Source organism: Hordeum vulgare, chromosome 6H (genome assembly GCF_904849725.1).
Source record: "Hordeum vulgare subsp. vulgare chromosome 6H, MorexV3_pseudomolecules_assembly, whole genome shotgun sequence".
NCBI lineage: Eukaryota > Viridiplantae > Streptophyta > Magnoliopsida > Poales > Poaceae > Hordeum > Hordeum vulgare.
Window position 1 is genome coordinate 549,932,727 of NC_058523.1, and position 23,473 is coordinate 549,956,199.

At 42.0% G+C, this 23,473-nt stretch overlaps 1 long non-coding RNA gene and 1 pseudogene across 1 annotated transcript; one reads left to right on the plus strand and one right to left on the minus strand.

Annotated features, from left to right (window-relative positions):
- Positions 1–1,920: 1,920 nt before the first annotated feature.
- Positions 1,921–3,251, plus strand: LOC123405847 (annotated as a pseudogene).
- Positions 3,252–17,162: 13,911 nt separating this feature from the next.
- On the minus strand, positions 17,163–18,883 carry LOC123403620. The gene is made up of 5 exons (XR_006611516.1): positions 18,770–18,883; positions 18,226–18,613; positions 17,896–18,141; positions 17,393–17,470; positions 17,163–17,284 (listed from the first exon to the last, which is right to left on the minus strand). It is a non-coding gene; the product is annotated as an uncharacterized LOC123403620 (long non-coding RNA).
- Positions 18,884–23,473: the final 4,590 nt, after the last annotated feature.

A 23,473-nucleotide genomic window follows, 5' to 3' on the forward strand; every position in this document is an offset into this window, starting at 1 on the left:
ATGAAGAAACTACATTTTATATTGCTTTATAGTTGATGAAAATTTACCACGAAATAAAACTAACCATATAACTTAACTCCACGAAATAAAATTTGACCTGCTTCCAGTTGAATCGGCAGAAAGTTTTGTTTTTCACGAGAGGTGAATAAAAGCTTTTGACACCCAACTATTTGGTCAATTGTATATTAAATATGTACTAGTATTTTAGAAAATTGATGGAGTCCAATTTTGCAACAAATATTGGTAGGTTCTTAAAAAAACTCATTTTTGCCACTCGGAAAATAATTAAAAATAGCTAGAAAGATGAGAAATGCATACAAATTGGTACTCATCCGTCAAATGTGATCTAACACTAGTGAAATTTTGTGTGATGCCCTTTGCAAATTTTTTTAATAGATACTTCACAAAATTCCTCTATTTTAAGTACTTCGGAACTATTTTAAATCACTGATATTTCGAACCAATCAGAACTCTTTCCACAGATCGATGACATGGCGCCCATCCATCCATCCAGCTCACCATCTCACATCCATCCATCCATGTATCTACAAGAAAAAAACATGGAAAAAAGATAACCCACCCGCAGCCAAACCCTAGCTCAGACCCCTCCCCCATCGCACCCTTTCTCCCTCGTCCCCATCTACTCGCCGCCGCCACCTCCTCCTTGTCCCCGCCTCCCTCCCGATCTAGTCCTCTCTCCCGATCGATGGCCTCCGCGACGCCGTCGCCAAGCTCGACGAGATCAGGTGCCCCGCCCCGACCCCCCTTGCCTCCCTCCACCGGATCTAGTGGCCAGTAGGCGCCGAGTCCGCTTCCGCTCAACTTTTTTCTGCTCTGTTTTGTCGGTGGTGATGCAGCGATAACGAGAAGACCGGGTTCATCAGCCTCGTCTCCCGCTACCTTAGGTGATAATGCGAATCTTCCCGGCCTCCATGATCTCGTCGCGTCTATGCTGTTGCTCTCTCGCGCGTGGGTGGGTGGTTTCTGATGGTTGTGTTGTGATGTGTTGTGCGTCCTACAGCGGTGTGGCGGAGTAGATCGAGTGGAGCAAGATCCAGACCCCCACCGATGAGGTCGTGGTGCCCTATGACACCCTCGCGCCCCCTCCCGAAGGTATCATCTCGTCTGAAATGCTTCTTCCTGTCCTCGATTCGGATTCGTCTCGAATTTTCAGTCTGTTTGTGTGTGTGGGTGTGGAAACTGAACGCTGGATCGTGTGTGTGCTGCAGATCTCGACGCCATGAAGGCCCTGCTCGACAAGCTCGTGGTGCTCAAGCTCAACGGAGGCCTCGGAACCACCATGGGCCGACGCGGCCGCCGAGGAGACCCTCGCCGCCGCACCCTCGACGCGCCGCCCGCCGGAGCGCCGGCCGGGTAGAAGCTCGCCGGATTCCATGGACCACGACATGCAAGCACGCGACACCGTGAACACTCCCTCCCTCTCGCTTCTGCATCGAGTTGTAGTTTTAGTAGATACTAGCACTGAAGAAGAGCGGCGACACGTCGTCGCTGCGCCCGTGACAGATGTGGTCTGTAATTTGTACTGGTCCTTGCAAGTCTTTGTATTTATTTACGGAGTTTCCTGCTATGTGATTTACCTTTGCATGTGTTTGGCTGTGTGATGCGTGGTTTGATCTGTGGATACATTAGTCAGTGCCATGTGCCAGCATCTGAAACGGGTTAACATCTCTCTTCTCGTAGTAGAGTAATCAATCATGCCAGCATCTGAAACGGGTTAACAAATACGAGCTTGCACTGTTCTCTGTTTTGTGATAATAGCATAACATACAGCTCGGCATAAACATCAACAGGGTTAGCTGAATAGTTGTTGTTACATCTGCAAATGTCACCATGAGTGGAATTTACTTATGATGTCAATGTGTTTCTTACTCAAGTTGATATTTTTCTTCGTTTTGCTTCATGTGCTGTTCAAACATCAGGAATTCGCATCCGAGAAGGCTACTACGGATACACTTCCCACCATCTCTTCTGCCGCCGACTCGAGCTCCTGACCACAAGAAGGGAAGGCATCGCGCAGGAGCACCATCGCCCTCGCCGTTCATCGCTCCGCCTGAGGCATCACCATCGCCATCGCTAGCCCCTCCACAAAGGCCAGGCCTGTGCCTTCTGCTCCACAGCCAAGCCATGATCCTCGGGTTGATTCCCCAGCCCATGTTGTGCATAAGCATTCCTGGAGAGCCTACGGTTTGGACACGGCAGGTGGTGCGGCCTTCCTTGTCATGACTACGACATTTGTTGTGTACTGCCGGGCGAAGAAAGTCGGTACTGTGAGGCCTTGGGTAACATGGCTAAGCGGGCAACTGCAGCGAGCCTTCATGACAGGTATCCTTCATTGTATGTGTGCATATCTGTTATCATATATTTTGTTCTTTGGTTGCACATTAACACATGATCAATCATTCTTCCAGGTGTGCCTTCGCTGAAACGATCAGAGCTGGAGGCAGCCTCCGAGGATTTCAGCAATATAATTGATTCTACGGCTAACTGCATGTTGTATAAGGGAACATTATCAAGCGGAGTTGAAATAGCAGTTGTGTCAAGTTTAATATCATCTATGAATGTTTGGTCAAAAGCATGTGAATCTTAGTACAGGAAAAAGGTAATCTGCCATTAACCTCCTTATATGCACACTTTTTTCTTTTGCGAAATACACATTAACTGAAATGGCTGTGGTCTCGTATCTCAAGTTTATCGAAAGTGGGCCACAAGAACTTTATAAACCTGCTTGGCTACTGTGAAGAAGAAAATCCTTTCACCAGAGCTGTGGTGTTTGAATATGCACCAAATGGGACTCTTTTCGAGCATCTCCATGGTAAGTGTGTACATAATATATCCTTTTAGTTTTCTCTCTGTCAACAGAATGATTCCTATAATGTTCAGACACCACTTCAACAATTGCAGTATTTGATAATGCTTTTGATTATGTTGCAGTTAGAGAAGCTGAGAACTTGGACTGGATGGCCCGACTTAGAATATCGATGGGGATAGCGTACTGCCTCGAGCAAATGCACAAGCTGAATCCACCCGTCGTGACGTGGAGCTTCAGCTCAACTACTATCTACCTCACCGATGATTTTGCCGCAAAGGTCTCTGATCTTGATTTCTGGAACGACACCAAGGGATCGGATTCCGTCACCGACGACTGCACCATGCTGGACATAGAGAGTATCGTGCATCGGTATGGCAGTGGTTGTATTTTGCCGAATAAAAGACAGCAAAACTGCAGGTAGATAAACAACCACAGTTTCATACAGAAGCCCATACAGTTTCAGTGAACTATATATATCTCGAGTCACACACACACACACACACACACACATTTCAGTCAACTATATATATCTCGAGTCACACACACACACACACACATTTCTTGTCTCTGTCTAGAATGAACATGCGCTTGTACATGAATATGAACTCGGATGTATGTGCATGCATTGGTGCAGTTCATGGAAGACATGTCTGCATCGGCTAAAAAGTTAGAAGAATAGATAAAAGGGGTAAAGAATGGTACAGTACAACAAACAAATCTACAACACGGCAGTGAAATAGGTCTCTATATGTCCTAGGAAGCTACACTCTAGCTTCCAGATCCTTCAATGAAAGCATGGCTTCCAGTTAGTGAAGCATAAGTCATACGTAGATATTTTTATATATGCCTTTACCGATAAACTCTGTCTGAAAATCCCCTGCAAGTAGTACAGCTCTAGTATTTGAGTACCGAGTTTAATCGGGCAAATATGATGTGTATGTCAGCATTGTAATCTAGCTATTCAGAATTTCAGAAATCTATCTGACATGTTCACTACCAGATATGTAGAGGTTTCTAAAGGACAATTTCTTACTATCGGCAAACAATAAGAATATGAGAAACCATTAAATTTTAGTAAGGACACTCTAACTGATTTTGAGGATAGAGGAGCCTCTGATACTGTCCATATTTTGCTGCCTCGAATATAAGAATTTGCACATTCCATAACTAGGTCATCATTCCATAACAATATAAGAATTATTTCTAATGAATTAATACATTTTTGTTGCTAAACAAAACTAGGGTAGAGGATCCGTTTGCTAAACAAAACTTATATTTCCAATGAATTAATACATTTTTTTTTCAAAAAAGGGGTGCTTTATTACTTAAAAGGTTTAAGTATTACATGGTTTTAGAGATTAATCTCTAGAGGGAGCACATATGGTGGTTGCCTGAACCGAGCCGTCTCTAGTTAGTTGAATGTGAGCGCCTACCAAATCTCCCAATTGAATTGGAACGCACATAAATAACAGTAGTACTAGTATTTTGCTGTAGGGAAAGGGGAAGGATAATAGAAATAAATGAACCTGGTTCTTGACATGAAGAATGGAAAAACTGACCTTATGTCTCGATTTTCAATCAATTATCTAGAACTGAAGACTAGTGGGACTTGAAGTCTCCCCAATAGTGGCTTTGTTGGTTTCTGGTTTGGTGGTGTTTGATTCTATCCATTTTATAGGATGCCTACATAGCATACACTTGATGTCTCAGTAGTACTACCTCTGTACAAAAATATAATGCATATGTACGGGGGGAGTAGTTATTTATTTGTTACTATTATCATTTAGTGATATTCAATCAATCACTTTGTTATCCTCTCACTGTCCTACTTAACACTGCCTCTGTTTCCTACTCAAAAAGCACGGGAAAACAGTGTTTGCATTTTTAAAGGACGGGTAGAAGGCACTCAAGACAAGTATTGCCAGTGACACGACGCTGTAATGACCCCATGGAGTATGGTGAGTAACAGATGATATCCTTTCTCCATCTAAAAGTTTTCCTTTTTTTCTTCTTCTAGTAGAACAGAAGTAACATATGCATACTCAACTTGTATCCGCCCTTCATTTATACAGGTATCCCATCATACAATGACCCCTTGAACTCTTGGTGTATATGCCATGCTGTTATAGCTTTCTTTTAGATGAAAGCAAATTCACAAATATCTAGATTTGGCAAAGACAGGATAAACGTGAGCAAATACATATGAAATTAGCTGTTCATTACGGTCTAATGTTTTTTGTTTTGTCTCTTTTTCTATTGCTAGGGAAGTGATGAGAAGATGTCGATGATGCCTACTTGGGACATTCAAATCAACACAACATAAAAATTTCTGAACCTATGTCTCACAGGAGAGTGGAATGAACTCCATTCTTAGCAGATGTGTCATTGTCTTGTTGTGCAATTTTGTCCGTTTTTGCTATATTATGTAAGGAAATGTATTCATGAGATGAGTTATTGTGTTATGTAAATCTGGGAGATGTATTATGTGATGTTATATGATGGGTGATTTTAATTTGACTTGAGTTTTCTTGATTTGAATATGAAATAGTGTTGGATTTAATACTGGACAAATAATTGGGCTGAAAAGGCATAACAAATAGAAACGAAACCAAAAATATAAAAAGGCCAAAACTGAATTGGACCAAACGTATTTGGGCATTAAAAGGCCACGACCCAAATTATAATGACAAAAACAATTCAAAAAAAAATACAAAACTGGTTGTAAATAGGCTAAGGCCCAAAAAGAAGCCCAATAAGAAAAAGCCCCAAAAAATAAAACCAACCCATGTGATCAATTGAAATGGGTTGGGCTGATTTCAGCCATGACGTTTTGATTTCGTCGTATTTTAATCACGTAGGACTGCCACGTAGGACTGGGTTTGATTGTCAACGACGATTTAAGATCGTCATAAAGGTTACGACAATCCAGGAATCGTCGTAAAAGTTACGACGATTTTGATCAAAACGTCGCTGCTGTTCATTTGTGACGCTCCGTTTTTGACGCTTGGTTTTTCGTCGTGAGATCGTCGTAAATTAAAAACCGTGACGATGTAGCGACGAAAAAATAGCGGCGTGTATTAGCATATTCCTTGTAGTGCGATGGTCTGGAAGGACCGGGTGAAGAAGAGGGCTATGTTCATGATGATCTGGAAGGACCGGGTGAAGAAGAGGGCGTTCATGATGATATGGAAGGACCGGGTGAAGAAGAGGGTGTTCATGACGGCTCCGTTGACCGAACCGAGTCCGGCGAGGTATATATATATTAGTTAAGCCCGTGCTGACTAGTTAATTGATGCATTCCTTGTTTTCATATGTACACATATTAAATAACTCTCGTCTTTCTTCTTTTTTCTCTAGCCCTCCGGATCGACCTCAACTTCAGTAAAGAAACGAGGCCCGAAGAAAAAGTTGCGCTCGGATGAAAGGTTTGAGATCACAGCAATCGTGTGCGATGGCAAGCCGATTGAACCCATCCGGACAAGGGATGCATTTCGTGCTCAGTGCGGGGTTCTTGTTAGGGACAAGATCCCGATCAGTATCCAGCAATGGTTAAAGCCAAAGAAGGAAGACCCTGAGGTGCCGACGTCTTATGTCTCCGATAAACAGAAAGAAGATCTTTGGACAACGCTTAAGGAAAATTTCACCCTACCGCCAGAGGAGGATACAGAGAAGCCAGTTAAAGAGGAATTGATCAAGTCTCATGCTCTTAAGAAGATGGTAGAACTATTCAGGAGGTGGAAGAATGAGCTGAAACGTTTGTCGACAAAGAAGAGACACCAGAATTCACGGACCGGTTTGAGAAGATCAGAGATCAATGGCCCGCATCTGTGGCCCACAAGACATCGGAAAAGAGTAAGAAGATGTCAGCGACAAACAAGAAAAATGCTGCGAAGAAGAAGCATCACCATCGCACGGGGTCAGGTGGTTACCTCAAAGCCCAACCTCTGTGGGACAAGGCTGAGAATGACCTGATTGCTAAAGGGGTCGAACCAGAGACATTGAGATGGCCAGACCGTTGCCGGACTTGGTTCTTCGGGGTTGGCGGAACCTTGGACCATGTATCAGGGGAGTGCGTTTGGACGGAAGAGCAACTGCGAATACTCGTCAGGAACCTTCAGCACTATATCGCCGCAGCACAGGAAGGGGCGTTCATTCCAGACAGAGAGAATGACGAGCTCACAATGGCCCTCGGGAATCCTGAGCACCCTGGACGGACACGAGGCACGCCAGGCTCCCTTTCGTGGAAGGTTGGGTTTCCGGACGCACGGGGTTACAAAACCCAGGAGAGGAGGAAGAAAGCGAAGCATAACCAACTGCAGGCGCTGCACGAAAGGGTACAAGGGCTAGAGGAACGAGAAGCAGAACGCACCAAACGACCTGCCGAAGCTTCCCCTAAAGCTACTCCGCCATCTCAGCGGAGAAGCAGCGAGGCTTCCACCGAGCAGACTCAGCAGCTGGAGCCTGTCTTCACGTGCTACCCCGTGGATGCTATCACAGAGTCTCAACATTGCTACCTTATGACGCAATGGATGACATTCAAAGTCAAGGTGGCTGTTGGCTCTGTTATACCTAATGAACCTGGCTCAACCTACCACGGCCAGCCGATTCCAGAAGGATATGCTAGGGTGATGGTGGATCAAATAACGGAAGGATTTCAGGACCTTGAGCTTGACCACCCTATGGGTGAAGGGGAGATTCGGCTGGGTTCTTCTCTGAAGACTCCATGCCTATGGCGGAAGGAGCTCATCCACCTTCCGAACTGGACGCTTCCGCCTCCTCCTCCTCCTCCGGCGAGTCAGGGCCCGCCTCCTCGTCCGCCTCCTTCGGCGAGTGATCAGGGCACTCAGCCTCCTTCTCCGACGTGTGACAGCACTCTGCCTCCTTCTCCGCCTGCGCCGACGCGCCCGAGCAGCGAGCTGCCTCCTCCTTCTCTGCCTCGTCAACAAGGGCTCAAGAGACCCGCCGCCGCTCCGGCTCCTCCGGCGCGTAGTCCTTCTCCTCCGCCTGGTAAGAAAGGAAAGACAGTCGCAGCCGCTCCGTCTGCTCCGACGTGTAGCAGTACAGCCAGAGGCAGGCAATACAAATACGGTCCTTCTCTGAAGCCTCTAGAGAAGTTACCATACGAGAGGAGCCCGGAGAAAAACGAGAAGATCGTGGAAGCCGAAGTGAAGAACTTCTTTGAAGGGGTGAAAGCAAAAAAACATCCACCTCCGGAGGAGAAGATAGATCCGGTAAAAGCAAAGCATACTCTGGCTGCCCTGAAGAAATCACCAAAGTCTCCGATGAAAGGCAACTATGAGCGCATTATTACAAAGTCATTTATCGAAGCGCAGCGGTCGGGAAGTACTGTGAGTGATCAAAGGTTAGCAGAACGACGAGCTGGGAAAAAAGTTGCCCAGCTCGGTGAACAAGCGAACGAATCGTTCCCCTCACTCAAGGTGTCTAGCGATATCGTCGCTAATCATCCGGGGATCTTGTTGCCCGGTACCAATCCTGCAGATTACCTGCCCGATGATGCACATTTTGATTTATTGGAGGTGTACAAACACAAATACGTGTACGGGAAGCCTCTCGTCAAAGATGAAAGATCTCTAACAACGATGTTGCGAAGATTCCATGATTGGTACATGAAAACTTGCAAAGAGTCTGGGGGAGTAATATTTTGACGCTAGGAGTTAGAAAGGAGCATGACCTCGTTGGACTTGAACTGTTGATGGTTCCATTTGAGGAGTTCTTCCCGTTTTTCAATCTAAAGGCCCTCGATAAATTAATGATCACTTGCTACTGTCTGTAAGTAGTACTACTTCTGTCATTAAGTCTCTATATATAGGTCAGCTCTTTCATTGCATGTATTTTTAATTATCCTCACTATATTATATGCAGATTGAAGATCGTCGAATTGAAGAAAAGACAAATCGGTGGTATTGGGTTCATTAACACAAATCTCGTAGATGCATTTATGATTAAATCTCAGGCCAAAGATACCGAGGCCAACCTGTTACAATCGTTTGTATTGAATCAAAACAAAGCTATAATACTCTTCCCTTACGCACTACAAGAAATTCGTGCAATCATGACGCTCCATTTTGGTCACTGGAAGGTCACTGTTATTGTTTTATGACCATGTTATGACCAAATATAGGAGGTCAACAGTTGGCCGTCAAGAATGTAGAAACTTGACCTTTATAATATTTTGGTCATTAGATCTATGACGAAAATGCTTTGGTCGTTAAATGTATGACCAAAATTTTGGTCATGGCCATGTGCCTAAACCACGTAGGATCTTACATGGCAAGATGACGTGGCACAGGTGAACCACATAGGATATGACATGGCATGTTGAGGTGTCGCTTGTGGTGACATGTAATCTGATATGGCATGGATATTCCTTGATCGATTCTACATGGGCCAGGCCTAATATTTTGGCCCATTAATTTTTAAGGCCATATTCATTTCGACCCAGTTATATGGTTAAACCCCATTTATTTTTACAGCCATTATCTGTTCGGCGCATTTATTTGGTCAAATAATGTCCATAATCTATTCCGACCAATAATTTGGTTTACATAGTCTAATTGAATTAGTTCTTGGCCTTATTTTGCATGGTTTGAGTGCAGAAAAGCATGTTCAGTTAAAACCAATTATTTACACACAAAACTGAAATAATTTACAATTGTATTGTATCACCGAAAATACAATAACATCGTCCCTCAACTACGGGCTTGATGACTTGGTCTCAACATGACCAACATGCACACAAATAGCATCAATCTTGTACACGTCCAATCTTCTTGAGGTATGAAGAGACTTCCTTAACAATTAGAACATCATAATGGGCCTTCGAGTACTTGGGAGTGGTGTCATCTATGCCAAAAGAACATATATCCATTAGAACACCTCACATGCTCAAACCAGTCAAAACAGTTGGATATTGAACAAAAAGTAAGTTCACACTGATGCAAGTAAAACATACTCAGATGAAAATGTAGTTAACAAGGTTTGTAAAGCAGTAGTGACAATGGATTGTGTTGACCTATTACAGTAAGAGAAAATGTAAGAGCAATTATAATGTGCAACACGAAACATACAACACAACATTTCAACAATAAAAGGCCGAAATTTAATTAAGATGCTAGATTACGTATACCTACACCTAAACATACATCAACTCAAAGCCATGCTAGATTATGTATACCTACGCCTAAACATACATCAACTAAATACCAAATAAAAATTGGACAAATTCATGCGATTTTCAACCATGTCAAAAAAAACATAACTGTTAATTCAGTCCAACTTTTTTAGAATTAATTTGCTTAAACGGAAAATTGAACATTGAAAAGCAAGAACTAAATCTGAATAACAGGTATAAATAGATCTACATCCAAATTTGTTTTATTACAAACTATTAATAAGCATATACAAACTACTATTAACTATATAGTCGCCAACCCATGCATTCGCACGATCTAGTTTTATAATTTTTTTTATCTTTTTCACTTTATATTTTACATGTATGTTATATAAAATATTATCCATAGTGCAACCCGTGTACTAAGCTTTTATATAAGATTTTTCTTGCAACCAACAATCGAAAGATATGTCAATATATTGGAACACGCTACCAAAGCCATGAAAGTAACTTGGAACATGAAAGTAACTTGGAACATGGGAAAACACAAATACATACGAGTGACTAAGTAAATTAATGTAATTTCATCCATTAATTTGTCATTTTTGTTGTTGAAAGAAAAACATGAAAACTTGTTAGGCTTCGATAGAAATGACTCAACAGATAGATGGTGAAATATTTATTTTGAATAATACTAAAAGGAGACCTTATGAAAATTTTGGAGGCAATGCCATCAACATGAGGCGGCAATCCAATTTACGTTTTAACTAAACAAAACAACTTATAAAGGATTTACGCTTGGATATGTGGTATTATTTTTATTTCATGTGATGATTACTAATTAGCCTCTGGTTGAGTATCTCCTTTTATATTAAATTTAAGAGATTTCCTGTGTCTATAGGACATGTAGAATGAAGTTGATATATGCCCATCTTCCTTGAAAAAGTAGACAATATAGTGGCAGGAAAACATGAATAAAGAACATATTTAGAGTAGTGTGATGACCATATTGCATTTGCTTTGCTGCTAGCTGAGAGCGTCTTCTCGTGTGCTTGTCTATTCCTGCAGGAAAGACACACATTATAGGCTATGCATAAAAGCAATATGGATGTATGTGCATATGCAATTTACGCATGTAGCCACATAGCGGGTCGACAGATAATTAGCAGATTTTTCTTCAACATATTTACACTTTTCAATATAAAATAAAAGTATTTGAAAACTTGCATGGTAGGAGCTACCTGGAAAGACACACATTACAGGAAAGACACCTTCCAATGGCACTTGCAGCAACAATTTGTCGCTAAAGGAAATTAGCAAGTGAGTGGGCATGGGGAGAGGGAGGAGCTACCTGCAGAGAGCCATTGCCAGCAGCAGGGACCTTGTGTGGTCTACTGCGTCACCTTCTGATGGGCGTCCATAGGCGCCCTCTGCGTCGGGTAGTCGAATCGTTGATGCTGCTGCTGTACATAGACTCCGCCACCTGTGAGGAAGCACGACAAGGCCACACCGGAGGAAGGCGTCAACGAGGCAATCATATCACAAAAAGCACCAACACTACATCCAACAAGAAAATAGTACTTCTCAGGATACAATGAATCATATACTTGATAACACAAGGATTAATACGTTGGATAATGAAAATAGTTACGGATATAGAAATAATAAAAATAATAGGTCATGCAATCTACAAAACCAACTAAATTAGCTAGAAAAAGGTAACGATCTGATGCACTTATACTGTATAGCAGAGAACTAGATTTACACCAAATATATTGATACACACTGAGTATGTTATCAGGTTGATGAACCTGGTCCAATTCAGAGATTCCATCCTAACACTACCCCTTTTCACAGCAACAATCTGATTATTCTCTAGTTTCAAACACAAAATAAAAAACACAGCATGCCTGCACAGCGGAGTTTCAGTGGGCGGTAGCAGTCAATGTAGAAGGAAATAACAATAATGGACAGGGGCAATACTTCGAGGGGTTGTATGGATACATAGTTTTTGACAAACCAGTTTCTGCTAATCATTTTCAGTCAATGTAGAAGGACGTATTTACCTAAAACTATGTTTGTTGGACATAACAAATACTTGGATAAGTAAATCATGGTTTTCTTAAAACTGAAAATGTGAGTATATGAAAAACTCGCACTCACACCAGGCTGGAACGGGAACGGTTGCCCCTGCTAGGTCACATTCGCACTCAGACAAGGGTAGAATTGATCATACAGTAGCAGCATCGGCATTAACAGGGACTAACACGCCTCCCTGTATACACACGCATGCCGACCCAAAAATACTATACCCACGAAGATCTATTGTTATACAAACCTTAGCAGAAGGGAGATGTTGTCGTATGGCTTCTAGGCTGGCAACTAGCGGATGGAGTCGGGCAGGATCTAATGGAGGTCCGTACCTTCATCCGTGTCGTCCTCCGGCACTACGGCCGAATCAACCACCCCTTGGGCACGCCCCGGAATCGCCACATGAGGTAGGAGCGCCCCCATCCTTGCTGCAAATGACGTCAAGGTGGACGCACTCCCAGCATCGAAGTCAAAACATTGTGGACGGGGAGTCGCCGATGTCGCCGTGGACGAGGTCGACTCTAGAGGATGCTACCATCGTGGATCTAGGACCAGCTCAATAGCTGGCTTACTTCATCCTCCCAACCGGCCGCCGGATCTGAGGCCAGAGGCGCTCGGAGTTGAGGTAGAAAGAGAGAGACGGGGCGGCGGCGGCGGCCGCGAGCTACAATTGGTTTTTGTGTGGGGCGACGTTTGTTTTAGGGTTTGAGAATAGCATTGGTATATATACTCCACTATATGGGCCTAATGGATCAGCATATATTGCATAAGTTATTTTTAAGAGAATAGTGTTAAAAAATGCATATATTAATTACTCCTAATATTGAATACGTCTCTTGAATACGAAAGACTATAGAACAAACAAGTAAGATAACAAAAAGATCCACCACAATCTATAGCAAAAAAGAATTGGACCTACCATATATTTTTTGCATTTTTCATTTTTTGAGTGGTCAAAATGAGTTTTTTGTAAAGAACCTATAATATCATGAGTTTTTTTGTAAATGGAATACGACAAATGTATTAAAAAAGTGTTCTCTGAAAAGAGTTATCATGTATGAAGATTCATTATTTCAAGGCAAATAACTACTGTTATGGCAACATTCATGACATAGTTTGTTCAAATAACATCTTATTTTGCACAAGGGTGCATCTTGGAACGGAAAACAATATGGCCTAAGAAAGTTTCATTTTCTTTGAACGGAAAATTTATTTTCCATTTTTTCAGTTACCAAAATGAGTTTTTTTTGTGAAGGACCTACATTATATTTGTTGAAAAATTGAACCAAATAAATAGAAATTTAAGTTGGGCTCACATAGGTGATTGGATTGATTTGCAATTTTGATGAGGATGATAAGCTGGGCATATGAAAGAACTATACAAATTGCATACCATATGGATAAATAAAAATGCTACTTCCTTCACATTGCTCTCAAGTGAACTGAAAATTGGGAAAAATAATGAGGCAGATTGGTTACATTAAAATGAGCTAAAATTTGGTGGAGGGAGGTTCTGTGGGTAGTGTCATGCCCTGGTAAAATTTCAGCAATTATAAAGGAATATAAAATATAGTTGCTTCACAAACTAAAAATATTACCAGAAACAAAGATTGGACTGTGAGCTTAGATGTATTGTTAGATGGAGACCAAATTTTGCGGAGAGCTGAGATTTGGGCATATAGAATATCTGGCAAAAAATCTGATCATTAGGAGATGCGTAGCTAGTACTTCCTTCACAAAGCTTCTAGCTGAATAGAAACTTTGGAATTTTTCTAAGGATGATTTAATAGGAAAATAGAGCTAAATGTTTTCATGAGGCAATGATTTGGGTACGAAAGAGTGCCCAAAAATATTGAGGGCAATTAAGAAAATATAAATTCCAACCTATCAACGCATTTATACTTTGTGGCCTTGTCGACACCTATACAAGCCACATAGGCGCAACTTTTGAGTTGTCTGCGCAGTCACCTCTAAATAAGCCTATGACCTTCTTAGTTTTGTCATGGAGGACCTACAATGCGGGCATAAATAGAGCTACCCATGCCAGTGACCATTTTGTGCAATGCGATTATGACTTTCTTGATAGAGATGGTCAAAAATTTCTAGGGTTTGGACCCTTTTAGAAACCTCATGACCTTTTTGTAAATTTTAGTCATAGATCTATGACCAATTCAACCGCCATCATTTTTGGGGGTCATAAATGAGCTTATTTCTTGTAGTGACGAATTCCAGTGAGTGTTATTGTCTTGTGCACATTCGCTTTCCCTTATTAGTCAAGGTTATAGTAATGTAATTGATGAGTTATGCATGCGTGCACAGCTTTCACTATATTCTCCTAGAGATTAAGCTTGAGCAGGGACTAGTAACCGTCTTAGACTCGAGATGAAAAGATCCCAACGAGTATGCGGACATGACTGAAATTCTAGAGAAGTAAGTTAAATCGATCATTATCGCACCATATCGGCAACTTTGTTCATTTCCTAATATCAAGTAATTGTTTTATTTGTCTGACAGGGTTTGGAAAAAATTCACCGCAAAAACTCCAGGACTGCCGAAGAAGCTGCAATTTAGACACCCAAAAGTAAGTACTATAGTAGCATGTTCCACGCATCTCCTAGTGATTCAAGCGCTAGTTTCATCAATACCATTTAGCATGCTTGCTAACTATCAGTTTGATTGACCTCTATTTCTTGTAAAGTGGTTGTGGCAGGAACAAGGGAATGATTACTGTGGATACTACATTTGCGAGTCCATCCGCCACGTGACCTGTGAGCGGGGCTACTCTGACAAACAATATGACGTGCGTAAATAATAATATTCACAATTTTATTTTATTACCATCATTTGTGTTCATTTTCATTTATTCATATATATGTATTGACCCCTTCTTCAAATTAGATATATCGGATGCGGAATGAACTCCTACCAGCAGATCGCATGCGAGGAATTCAAGAGGAATTGGCGGCATTCTTTCTTGACCACGTGATCGCTAAAGACGGAGAATACCATGTGAACCCTAATGAGTTGAATTTTAATTAGGAGATTATATTGTAAGAGATAATTATATTGTATATATGTAGCCAGTAGCGTCGGATAGATATACGAGAACTTGTTGTTCGATCAATCTCTCAGAAAAGGGGAGGTGGTCGATATCACTTCTCTTTGTATGCATATGTTCATGGCGATCTTCTGTTTCCTTCATTTGCTTACTAGCTAGCGTGTCTAGTCCTCTCTATACATATAGTATGCAGCGTTGACCAAGCACGGAGATAAGAGAGGACACTTCTCTCTATTCATTAGCTAGCTAACACAATATATGAAACACCTAAATTAACCCCCCCCCCCAAAACCCCCTAAACCCCCCTTTAAAAAAACCATCACCTGAAATGCTGACGCGTGGATGCCTTTCGGTCCCGGTTGGTGTCACCAACCGGGACTAAAGGCCCCCCTGCCCGGGCTCGCCGCACCGGCCACGTGGAGGCCCATCTGTCTCGGTTCGTGTAAGAACCGGGACTAAAGGCCAAGGGCATTAGTAACGACCTTTTAGTCCCGGTTCCGAAACCGGGACAGAAGGCCCTTACGAACCGGGACAAAATGCCCTTTTTTTACTAGTGAATACACAGAAGATTAACATGTACTCCATTCGTTCCTAAATATAAGTCTTTTTAGAGATCCCACTAGCGGATTATATACAAATGTATATAGACATACTTTAGAGTATAGATTCACACATTTTGCTCCGTACATAGTTACTAGTGGAATCTCTAAAAAGACTTATATTTAAGAACAAATGGAGTATAAACTAAATAGTTTCATCTGCCTAATGCAAAGTCGAACATTATTTCTATATTTAGCTACATCTCCCACATTCAATAACAAACTTATGCACACATAAGCCTCGGTCTGCAACTTAGCTAGGATAATAGTACAACCATCGTTCTTAGTCTCTCAAAAAGGCAAACAAAAACATATAGACTGATCCATGCATCTAATAGTTAACCATGCATCAACTTAACATCACACGCACGGAAGCAGTTCATACATGCACAAATACGACATGGAACAACAAGCAAGCAAGGCATTGCAACGGTAGCAAGTATCAATCATGGTGCCCGTATCAGAGGTAGAGTAGGACTCTATAGAGTTTTGTTCTTTGTTTTCTATAGAGTCTAGTTTGCTTATCGATGGCCTATAGTTGGTGAGGTCTCTTCTAAAAGTGATGTCAAGTTGCTGCTACAGACAATGTTGAAGAAATAAAATAAAATTTTAGTGGATGAAAACACCAAATCAAGTTTTTTGTTTTGTTTTGAAACAGAGGTAACCACAAGATTACACTATGGAAAGGTAAAGGAACAAGGAGGTCCAAATTCAGAGTTGAAGTTACGAAATAAGAAACTAACTTAAGTTGTTACTGTTATTAAAACTTTTGTTGACAATTCTCGGGAGCTCCACTTACTGATGAGAATTTATTCATCCCAGGTAGTAAAGTCTGAGTTGCATTAGCAGTATAGTCGACAGAGGGTCGTCCCTCGTAAAATGATAACCTTGTCAGCTAAGTAGGTTGCCATGATGAAATGATGCTCAACAACAAATGCAGTTTTCTTTGCATGAAGGATGGATCTTTTGATGACCTTTGAGGCAACAATATGTTGAGAGATGCACTTGGTTCATCGATCAGATATATATCTGCAGGCTGAACAACAACTTCAAAGCTAGGATCCATAAGCTGTTAATATTAACATTCTTAGTATGAATAAACACAAGCATATAATTGGCATGCTTGAAGTTATGTGCATACATGGACGAAGAACCAAGTGAAGGCGGAAAATATGTAAAATACATAAAATATGCAAAAGGCATATAGCCGAGCAAAGAGCAGTACATATGGATAGTAGGACATACATATAGTATCCATATAAACAATTTTACAAAAAACATTGCAAGTAGTATTAGATATATGCAAAATAAAATGCCCTGAAGTCCTGAATCTTTTGAACACCATAGAACATGGAAACTATATATATATATATATATATATATATATATATATATATATATATATATATTATTCTTTTCAAGAAAATCGATTTCATAAACCAACATCGACTCTCTACAGAAACTCCTTCAAAATCAACACAGAGATCCTATTGCCACAATCCTACCCTCCCAAATGACGTGCCGAAGAATCCGATTAGCGACCCCAACATCATTTTCTATCCAAATTTCGTTAGCTGTCACACATCCACAAAATCCACCGGATTAGCATACACATTCCAAAAAGAAGAGAGTATTGCATTTGTTGTAGTTGAAAAGAGATCATAAGCATCCTAATAAGTTACCTAGAGATAATCTGATTAGATGTGTTTTAAACATCCATGTTGGCCCGTGTCTTGATCAGCACCTACCAGAAGTAGCCCCTGCCACCACACAATACTCACAAAGGAAGTTGTAACGTTCTGATATAAAAAACATAAGAATTAAGAAAAAAAGCTATAAGCTCTATTCTAGCATCTGACCTAAACATGAACCTAAGCACTTGTAAACATAGACCTCAACTGCTCTATTCAAACATGCTGTCTGGATAAGCTCGAAAAACTAAACCCTACAGGTTGAAAACATAGCAGATTCAACCACTTGCTCTAATTTCTATGCTCTAATTATTACTCTTTTTTTTGTTAACAATTCACATTACCAATGACCACTTGCTTCCTCTATCCATTGTAAAACCTCTTCTACACGACAACCGTTTCATCATCTAATCGTTCAAGACCAATCATATCAGAAGCCAAGAGTTTATTACAATGCTAGCACTGGCAAAGGATAAGTGAGCAGAATCTCATACCGTTACGCGAATGGATCAGTCGTTCATTGCCTGGGGGGCTGGGCACAGACTGCCACCCGACGCGGAGCTGAATGACCTACTTGAGCGTCGGCGACGCCACCTCCATCGTCCACTTGTCATACTACTTCTCTGGCCTGAAGCACACTCAGCGCCCGGGCCGTCGACCACGTACGACATCGCCCCGTGCAGGAACGCGTCGCCCTCCAACCTAATCCACCCGGCCACCGTCTCTTCTCTATCGATAGCCTGCATCATCATTCATCAGTAGCTGTAACTGAGATATATGCAGAATGCTTAGCCTCATATCATATTGTCTGAAGATGCAGGTACCTTCTCCGACATGTACTTGAAGACCGTCTTCTTGTGTCCTCCTTCGTATATGTTGCATTGGGACACAATTTGTGAATGGAGGTATTGATTGATTCAGTAGAAATTGATGATCTCCTCCAGGTAAGTGTTGCCAGTTGCAAGCATTTGAATTTTGGAACAGTGCATTCAAATGAGCTACCTGAGATTCGACGCTGGCATAGACAACATATATTCCCCAGTCCCTAGTGTAGTTGTTGAGGGGTGGACCTTGCCGAAGTGCAGGCGCGGGTGCCTCAGCCGCGTGCCGTCGAAGAAGCAATGGTGGATGGTGACACTGATGCACCTGCTGTCAACGTGTGTGGGGTCTGCGCCGATGATCATCGTCTTGTCATGCCTTGCAAGGTGGCATCTGCACAAAAAATGCAGTCACATACAGACACACATGTTCATCAGCACAATTATCAAACGAAATGAGTGAAGAACTGAAGATTGCGCGATGCTGCACACAGAAATTCGACGACGGACACGGAACTGAAGATTCCAGAGTGGGTGACGGGAGGGGGACCTTGGAGGGAAGTGACGTGGTAGGCGGCGCCGTGGAGGCCCTCGATGGCGTGGCGGCCGAAGCCCCCGGCAGCGGCGGCGAGCGCGCAGAGGGTGTGGTCCGCGTCGGCGTAGGGCATCCGCGGCTGCGGGGGGGGGGGGGGGGGGGCAGTGGGCCTCCGTCGTCACCGTCCCTGGCCCCATCTCCGTGTCCATGTCGGGGCACGGGAGGTAGGATGCTCTGGCGGTAGTAGCCGAAGGAGGAGGAGGAGGCGGGGGTCGGAGGAGGGAAGCAACAGGAGCAGAGGGGATCGGGGGAGGGAGCGGTGGTGGCAAGGATGCGGACGGGAATGGCTAGGTTTTTTCTCGCGATGACAAAACGATAAAACGAAACGAAAGCCACCCCCAGTCCATTGTGTCCACATGGATGCAACCAGGAAGCGCCCCTTCTGCGTACGTTAATGTGTTCGATTGTGTCGTGCTTAGAAAGACGGGGAAGTGTCGGCTTTATGAAGATGGAATAAGGTTCTTCCCGTTCAATATCCCCGTTCCGGCAATGCGTCGAGTATTGTCGGAGGACGTGTGAAGATGTGTCTCTAACGTATCTCACATGATTCACTCGTTGTTAGTCTATGGTGGATGCTCTTAGATTTGGTCTTTGTCCATATGTATTCACGTATCTACAGATTGGATCCTTCCGATTTACACTTATATTCTCGAACGACGAGTGTTTTTATGGTGTGCTGGTCCTCTGGGTCCTCAACCCGACGACTTCCCGAGCTGGTTTTCCATTCTCCTTTTGTGTTGCATTCCTTTTTCTTGGTCCTAGGCCTCGGGGATTATTGAACTAAATTGAGCCACTGGGTGGAATTGCCTGTTGATCCACACTTGCGGAGCTGCAAGTGGCTACCTATGACTTGGTACTAGCCACTTTGGACATGGCACGATACATTAGAGTCCGGGTTAGAGATACGCCAACTCTCGATTTAGGTGTCGACTCATAGGCTCGTCGTTTCGACTTATTTGTGATTAATAAGAGGGTTGTGTCGTTACAAATCTTCTAGTTCCAATCCATCAAATGGGCACTTGTAATGAGTAGAATCCAGCTGGACAATGGGTCAGTTGAGCAGCCCTCCAGGGTAATATTTTCAAAAAGTGATGTTCGTGTTTAAGGATGACTTAAAACTTAATGGTGGTTCATAACACAACATTAACAACATAGCTAAAATTTACCAATATATTGACTTTCTCTTTTTCACGTGATTATACAGAGGGGATGATAAAATAGTGTCATGATTACACAACAGTAGATGAATAGATGATTAGCTTATGATCCATCCCACATATGCTTTCTCATCTTAAATCTGTAGGCGTAGGCGAAATATGTTGCTTAGTGCTTGTAGTTACACCACTTAACCATTCCATACCTATAGCTATTGTTAGTGCTAGTATCTTTGATAATAAGACTTATTGAGTACTTTGTACTCACCCTTGCTACAACAAACACTTACATGTATAGTGATGAACGATGCTAGCTAGGTTGCCCTTTAGACAACGGTCTAGTCTAGGCAGGGCTACTGACGCCATTTGTTTTACTTTGTGCCTTCTTAAAGCTATTTGCATTCTTACAAGTGTAAGATCTATATCACTTCTGTTGTATGAGTTGGATCTTTGTCGGAAGACCTTGCTTGCATAGGGCTTACTGGAAAAAAATAAGCCCATCTTTCTCAAAAAGGAATAGAGGGTGCACCCCCAAAAGAACCCCATTTCTAATAAATTATGTCAAAAAGACATCAGAAAAATAACAATAAGAGAGTAGGGTGAACAAGATTCTAAACAAATACCACAAGTGACAGAACCAACGATGATGAAGAGATAAGGGGTGAAGTGTATATTTTTTATTATTCTAATTCTTATTTATTGATTTATTATCTAATTTATTTAGATCCATATTCATTTTCATTTGCAAATACAACCTCTCTTTCATTTTTCAACCATAGTTGATAAAACCACATTCTTAGAGGCACGGGCCCTTTTCTTGTGTTGAAAATTGGTTTCTAAAGAAGAGCCCAACTCATGGATATCAAAAAAGCTTGGGAGGGATTTTGAAGCCTTTGTACGATATGCGGTGAGAGTCGCACATACGGTAAGGAGGGGATTTTGTAAATCCGTGTAGTGTGATGGTTGGGCCTACCCATCCTATTTGTTCCATGATCTATGGGTCTACTAGAGCTACCCACTTCGATCAATCAGACAAGATTTTAACCGGATACAAAATCAGACAAGTTTGCTTACTTAACAAGGTTGAGTTAAGGGGGCAGCTCGTGCCCTAATTAATTGGGCTTCAGGTGGCTATACATAAAAAATAAAACTCGCTTTCTATCAAGGCCTGTTTTGTCCTAAACTGCTCCAGAATGTTATTTGTCTCATAGGAAGATTTAAAAAAAAGGAAGAGTACAATTGAAGATTTTGATGCCAAACACCCGAACATACAAAATAGCCTTGTTCTCATTCTTACATTTGCTTGTTTCTATATATCCGTTGAGTGTGTTGTAATGTAATTATTTCAATCCATGTTTTTGCGAGGGAAGGATTATGTATTTGAGAATGCTAACTTCCGGTCGACTAGAAGTTAGCGACAAATCCGCATATGATCTAAATGTCGTCCATTTCGGATCAAACGGTCGCCGCCTGAAGTGAACACCAACTTCAGATGGAGAAAAAGAAAGGAGGCGAGCAAGGATGGGATTCGAACAGCCGACCTCCTGCATGTACATCATCACACTTATCATCCTACCTAGACTTTGCTGTTGTCAAAACAGCACACACTCTAAATGTAATGCATATTGGCTCTTTGTTTAAAGATTAAAAATCTGAACGAGTTGCTAATTTTATGGCGCATTTGGTGGAAAGATTTTCGAAGATGCTGAAGTCCATGCCAATTTACATACCCCGGGGTGGGTGAGTTGTTGATTACATACCCCGATAACTTTCATGTAAATACATGGTAATACACGCCCATCGTGGCTGATAACTCACGCGAAAACATCGTGATAACTTTTGACCCAAGAAAAAAGTTGTTGAGAAACATACACGGATAACTTATATGAAAAAAATAACATGGTAATATACACACAATAGAGCAGATAATTTACTTGGCCGAAGTGTGGTAATTTTTTGACGAGAGAAAAAGTTGTTGAACCACCTTTCCCTCGTAACTAATGTCTACTAGCATGGTAATCTATGCACATCAACGTTGATAGCTTACTTAGCTAAGACATGATAACTATTTTTGACTTTCGGACGGGGGGTGTTGAAAAATCACATGGTAAATCACATGGCGGGCAAGAATGGGATTCGAACAACGAAAAACCAGAAAAAATAATAAAGATCGGTCCCAAGTCATTAGTCCCGGTTGACGACCCGGGACTAAAGGCCCTTACCAACCGGGAAAAAAGCCTTGTTTTCTAAATGGAGGGAGTAACAAATTTATTACTATATAATTATTTTGGAACTGATGCAAAAAGAATGTAAGTTGTCGTACCAAACTTTTCAACCTCATTTTTCGAGCAAACAAAATGCCAGAAGAATAGAGACGGAGTATATTAGTACCAATCTTCGAGAACAAGGATGATGTTCAGAGTTTTACTACCTTCTATGGAATTAAATTGATGAGCCATACAATGAAGCTATGAGAGAGAGTCATTAAGCATCGCTTAAGAAGAATGACAAGCGTGACCAAAAATCAGTTTAGTTTCATGCCTGGGAGGTCGACTGTGGAAGCCATTTTCTTGGTACGACAACTTATGGAGAGATATAGGGAGCAAAAGAAGGACTTGCATATGGTGTTCATTGATTTGGAGAAGGCCTATGATAAGGTACCGCAGAATGTTATGTGGTGGGCCTTGGAGAAACACAAAGTCCTAGCAAAGTATATTACCCTCATCAAGGACATGTACGATAATATTGTGACAAGTGTTCGAACAAGTGATGGCAACACTGATGACTTCCCGATTAAGATAGGACTGCATCAGGGGTCAGCTTTGAGACCTTATATTTTTGCCTTGGTGATGGATGAGGTCACAAGGGATATACAAGGAGATATCCTATGGTGTATGATCTTTGTGAACGATGTGGTGCTAGTCGATGATAGTCGTACGGGGGTCAACAGAAAGTTGGAGTTATGGAGGCAGACCTTAAAATCGAACGGTTTTAGACTTAGTAGGACTAAAACCAAGTACATAAGGTGCACTTTCAGTACTACTAAGCACGAGAAGGAGGGGTATGTTAGCCTTGATGGGTAGGTGGTACCTCAGAAGGACACCTTCCGTTATTTGGGGTCAATGTTGTAGAAGAATGGGGATATCGATGAAGATGTGAACCATCGAATTAAAGCCGGATGGATGAAGTGGAGCCAAACTTCTGGCATTCTCTGTGACAAGAGGGTGCCACAAAAGCTAAAAGACAAGTTCTATAGGACGGCGGTTGGACCCGCAATGTTGTATGACGCTGAGTATTGGCCGACTAACAGACGGCATGTGCAATAGCTAGGTGTGGCGGAGATGCGCATATTGAGATGGATGTGTCGCCACACAAGGAAGGACCGGATCCGGAATGATGATATACGAGATAGATTTGGGGTAGCGCCAATTAAATAGAAGCTTGTCCAAGATGGTCTAAGATGGTTTGGGCATATTCAGCATAGGCCTCCAGAAGCCCAAGTGCA